Raw genomic sequence first — 5819 nt, 5'->3', positions numbered from 1 at the left:
TTATGCCTTTTGGCTATATATTTTGAAATAAAGCACAGTTTAAATTTCTAAATAAAATGTCTAGGAAAAGAAGTGACTATATTTCTTCAGCAATTATGCTGACCAGAAAAGAACCATTGTTTTTCTTTACCACGTGACACATTTTAGAAGATATCAGCCCAGTGGTCCTGGATATATTTTAGTTTATCTTTTCTTTTTTTTGTCATAACAATTGTTGCCATTTATTGAATTCATACTGTGGTCCAAATACTTTTTTATTTCCTGAAATATGGAACACTTCACAAATTTGCATGTCATCTTTGCACAGGGGCCAAGCTAATCTGCTCTGTATCGTTCCAATTTTAGTGTATATGCAGCTGAAACAAGTACTATTTTAATTTATCTTAAAATTTTGCAGCAGGTTCTAACATAAAAATTTTTAAAAAATACAGTTTCCTTTCATTTGGTTGGCTACTTTTTTCCCTGGCATGCCTGGTTAAGATTAATGTTCCTCTTCATCCTGCTTTACCCTCCCATACAATCGACTCACATACAATTGACTAAGAAGATTTTTTTTGCTTTTCTGGAGCATTATCTAAAAATCAGAACCACAACAAGACAGCTGTACGCCCAAACCAAACTAAAAAACAAACAGAAGACTTAAACAAACTACCCTATCTTCACCAGCAGCACCGTAATGAACAAATTTAAAAGACTAATCATAAAATGAGAAAAAATATCTGCAATATAGGACCTTCAGTAAATTTTGCTTATATATGAATACTTCTTAAAAGTAAATAAAGCCACACAAAATACTGGAAGAAAAATGAATTAAAAACATTAACAAGCAGTTGACTAAGAAGAATAAAAAGAACAAAAAATATATAAAAAAGTTGAAACTTACTAGTTATTTATAAATGCAAATTAAGACTGCATCGATATGGACTCTTTGTTGGAGCTGTTTTGGGCAAATATCATCTCCCATTTGGCTGACTGCCTTTTTGTTTTGCTGGTGGTTTCTTTTGCTGTACAAAAGTTTTTTAGTTTGATATAGTCCCATTCATTTATTTTTGCTTTTGCTTCCCTTCCTTTTTGGGGTCAAATTCATAAAATCTTCTCTAAGACTAAGATCCATAAGTTTAGCATCTATGTTTTCATTCATGTTTCATATCTTATATTTAGGCCTTGGACCTATTTTGATTTAATTTTGTACAGGCAGACAAACTGTAGTCAAGTTTCATTTTTTTGCATGTGGTTTTCCAATTTTCCAGCACCATTTATTGAAAAGCCTTTCTTTTTTCTATTGTGTGTTTTTGCCTCCTTTGTCAAAAATTATTTGCCCGTATACTGTGGTTTTATTTCTGGGCTCTCGATCCTATTCATTGGTCTATGTGTCTGTTATTCTGCCAATATTATGCTGTTTTGATTATCATCACTCTGTAGTATAATTTGAAGTCAGGTAGTGTGATACCTTTGGTTTTGTTCTTTTTTCTCAGGATTGCTTTGGCAGTTTGGGGTCTTTTGTGGTTTCATACAATTCTGATCATTTTTTTGTTCTATTTCCTTAAAAAATGACATTGGGATTTTTCTGGGAATTGTATCAAGTCTGTATATTGCTTTGGGTAATATAGACATTTTAACCATGTCGATTCTTCCAGTCCATAAACATAAAATATCTTTCTGTTTCATTGTATCTTATTCCATCTCTTTTTAATAATGCTTTGTAGTTTTCAGTATATAGGTCCTTCACATCCTTTGTTAATTTTATTACTAGGTTTTTTTGTGGCAATTGAAAAATTAATTATTCTGTGTCTTTTTTGAAATTTCACTGTTAGTGTATAGAAATGCAGTGAATTTTTGTACATTGATTTTCATCTTGCAAATTTACTATATTTGTTTATCTAATAGTTTTTTGGTAGAGACTTTGGGATTTCTATATAAAGAATCATGTCATCTGCAAAAAACAACACTTTTACTGTTAATAACCAAAATATAGAAAACATGCATACAACTCAACATCAATCAGTCCAACTCAAACAAACAATCCAATTGAAAAATTGGCAGTGGACCTGAACAGACTACTTCTCCAAAGAAGACATAGAAATGGTAAATAGATATATGAAAAAAAAACAAAACTGTTCAATTTCACTAGCTATTAGGGAAGTGCAAATCAAAACTACAACGAGATACCACCTCACACCTGTCAGAATGTCTATTATCAACAAGACAGGTAATAAGTGTTGGAGAAGTCGTGAAGAAAAGGGAAGTCTGATTCACTGCTGATGGGAATGTGTACTGGTATAGCCATTATAAAAAAAGTATGGTGATTCCTCATAAAATTAAGACTAAACTTACTATATGACCTAGCAATCCCTTTTCTGGGTATGAACCTGAAAAACTTGAAAATATTTATTTGAAAAGACATATGCACCCCTATGTTCATTACAGCATTGTTCATGGTGGCCAAGACATAGAGACAGCCAAAGTGTCCTCTGATAGAGGACTGAATAAATAAGATTTGGTACATATATACTATGAAATATTACTCAGCAATAAGAAAAGATGAAATACTATTGTTTGTGACAACATGGATGGACCTTGAGAATATTATGTGAAGTAAAATAAGTCAGAGAAAGGTAAGAACCACTCACACCTGGGTTATAAAACTGAAACTCATAGACACAGACAGCAGTATGGTGTTCACCAGTGGGAAAGGGCGGAAGGGGATAGAAAAAGGGTAAAAGAGGGTCAAATACATGGTGATGTAAGATGATTTGATTTTGAGCAGTGGGCACACAGTGCAATATACAGATCACGTATCATAGAAATATACACTTGAAACCTATATAATCTTATTAACCCATGTCACCTGGATAAATTTAATACAATTAAAAAAGATTATATTGAGAGTTTTTTCTTACCAGATTGGGAGAAAAAAAATGAAAAAGAATTATAGAACATAATGGGAATGTGAATGAACTTTCCTGGAAAAAAATTAATGTTAAAGATGAAAGACCTATAAAATGTTTTTAACTAACTCTCAAACAGATTCATAAGGAAACCTGTACAGTCTGTGGTAGCAAGGAGTGGAAGGCAACGTAGATGGTCACCATTAGGGTAGTGAGTTAATGAAGTACATGCATACAATGAAATGCCAGGCAGCAATTATAGTAAATTAGCTATATTTTCATACAGCATGGATATATCTCAAAATCACAGTATTTAAGTCTAATATTTATATTTAAGAAACAAAAAGAGATGATTAGCACAGTGTCATCTGTGTGTATGTATATGTGTGTATATATACATATACACAATATGTATTTGTCTATATAATAAAAGCACATAGACACATCACCATCATGAAATTTTTAAGAATATACATATTTCTACATAGAAGAAGGGACAGTGAATTAGAGGGAAAGGTAGTAAATATGTATATCTGGGAGGTAGAAAGATGGGGAATAAAGAGAATAAAAATTACATGAAATGAAATATGGATCTGAAAAGACACTTCTCCAAAAAGGACAATCAAGTGGCCAATAGAAGTATGAAAAGATGTTCAATGTCACTAATCATTGGAGAGATGTGAATTAAAGCCACAATTAGATATCACCACATACCTGTCAGAATGGCTACCATCAATAAATTAACAAATCAGTACTGGCAAGGGTGTGGAGAAAAGGGAACCCTTGGCACTATTGATAGAAATGCAGATTGGGGCAGCCACTGTGAAAAATAGTATGAAGTTTCCACAAAAATTAAAAATAAAACTGCCTTTGACCCAGCAATTCCACTTCTTGGAATATATCTGAAGAAATGCAAAACACTTATTTGAAAGAATACATCACCCCTATGTTCATTGCAGTTTTATTTACAATAGCCAAGATGTGGAAACAGCCCAAGTACCCATCAGTAGATGAGGGGATATAAAAGCCGTGGTACAACTACACAATGGAATATTACTTGGTAGTAAAAAAAGAAGGAAACCTTACTTTTTATGACAGTATGGATGGACCTAGAAAGAATTATGCTAAGTGAAATAAGCCAGTCAGAGAAAGACAGATACTGTATGATCTCACTTATATATTGAATCTAACAACAAAATAGAATCAGAAGCATAGATATAGAAAACAAACTGACAGCTGTCAGAGAGAAGGATTGAGGGACTGGGTGAAAAAAAAGGTTAAGGGATTTAGTAAATATATATATATTTATATATATAATATATATATGTATACATGTATGTATACACACACAACATAACACATAGACACAGATAACAGTGTGGTGATAGCCAGAAGGAAATGAGGGGAGGTGGAAGAGGGCAAAAGAGAGATAAATGGGGATGAAAAGAGATTCTACTTTGGGTGATGGGCGTACAATGCAGTGTGCAGATGAGGTCTTGCCGAGTTGTACACTTAAAACCTTTAGGGTTTTGATAACTAGTGTTATCTCAATAAACTCAATAAGAAAGAGAAGAAATATAAGAGAGGTCTTGTTTGAACTACTGGCCATAAACTAAAGTGTATAGGAAATTCAACTTTGGGCAGCTGAGGTGTCTGTCTGTGGAACTGAAAATTGTACTTAAGCTAGAATTTATTCTAAGACAGTAATTAGTCTCTATTGATTTTCTACCTTTGAAAAACTGAAGCAAAACATACTTCACAATCATATACCATAAACATAAGGCCTGATGACTTTTCACACAGTGAACACACTCATGTAGTCGCTTCCCAGATTAAGACACAGAACATTTTCAACTCCTAGCAGTGCTCTGAGTCCTGACCAGCTCATTACTGGCCTTTATCAATGGTAACCACTATCCTGACTTCCCACAGATTAGCTCTACCTGTCTTGGCTGTCCTATAAATGAAATTATGCAGTATGCATTCTTTTGTGTCTGCTTCTTTCATTCTCTAGTATGCTTTTGAGATTAATCCACTTTTTTTTTTCAAGAGACAGTATAATGTTTTAATGTATAAACTATCATCATTTATTTATTCTAAGATTGATGAACTTTAAGTTGCTCTCAGTTTTTGATTATTATAGATAAAGCTGCTATGAACATTTGCTGTGCAAATCTTTTTTGGACTCATGCACACTTTTCTCCTTGGAGAAGAGGAGGACCAGGGAGTAGAATACGTAGATGTGTCAAGATTTGTATATAATAAGCTTTAGTAGATACTGCCAACCAATTTTTACTTCTACCAGCAGTATATGAGAGTTCACTTGGCCCATACCTTCACCAACATTTGAGAACTGCTAGTGTTTGTTTGTTTGTTTGTTTGTTTGTTTGTTTGTTTTTAGAGAGAAAGAGAGACAGATGGACAGACAAGAAAGGAGAGAGATGAGGAGCATCAATTCTTCATTGTGGCACTTTAGTTGTTTATTGATTGCTTTCTCATATGTGCCTTGACCCAGGGACGGGGGCTCCAGCTGAGCCAGTGACCCCTTACTCAAGCCAGTGACCTTGGGCCAGCAACTCTGGACTTCAAGCCAGTGACCTTTGGGCTCAAGCTAGCGACCATGAGGTCATATTTATGATCCCACACTCAAGCTAGCAACCCTGCGCTCAAGCTGGTGAGCCCACGCTTAAGCCGGCAACCTCTGGGTTTTGAACTTGGGTCCTCAGGGTCCCAGGCTGACACTCTACCTACTGTGCCACCACCTGGTCAAGTAGTTTCATATTATTTTTAAAATTCAGGTTATATTTCACCATCTAACATTTCTATCTCTCTCTTAGTGCCAAGCGCCAGTGTTATCCCATTGTACTTACTAGTGAACATCCCAAGTGCAGATCAATCATTCTGCCTTCTCTACCTTCCACCTCACCTACT

At 34.5% G+C, this 5819-nt stretch overlaps 1 non-coding gene across 1 annotated transcript; it reads right to left on the bottom strand.

Moving 5' to 3' along the window:
* Positions 1 to 262: 262 nt before the first annotated feature.
* Positions 263 to 365, bottom strand: LOC136307110 (U6 spliceosomal RNA). Its single transcript, XR_010725800.1, has one exon. It is a non-coding gene; the product is annotated as a U6 spliceosomal RNA (small nuclear RNA).
* Between the last annotated feature and the right edge of the window lie 5454 nt (positions 366 to 5819).

This window comes from Saccopteryx bilineata, chromosome 5 (genome assembly GCF_036850765.1).
Source record: "Saccopteryx bilineata isolate mSacBil1 chromosome 5, mSacBil1_pri_phased_curated, whole genome shotgun sequence".
NCBI classification, from domain to species: Eukaryota; Metazoa; Chordata; class Mammalia; order Chiroptera; family Emballonuridae; genus Saccopteryx; species Saccopteryx bilineata.
This window is presented reverse-complemented; position numbering and strand designations above follow the sequence as displayed.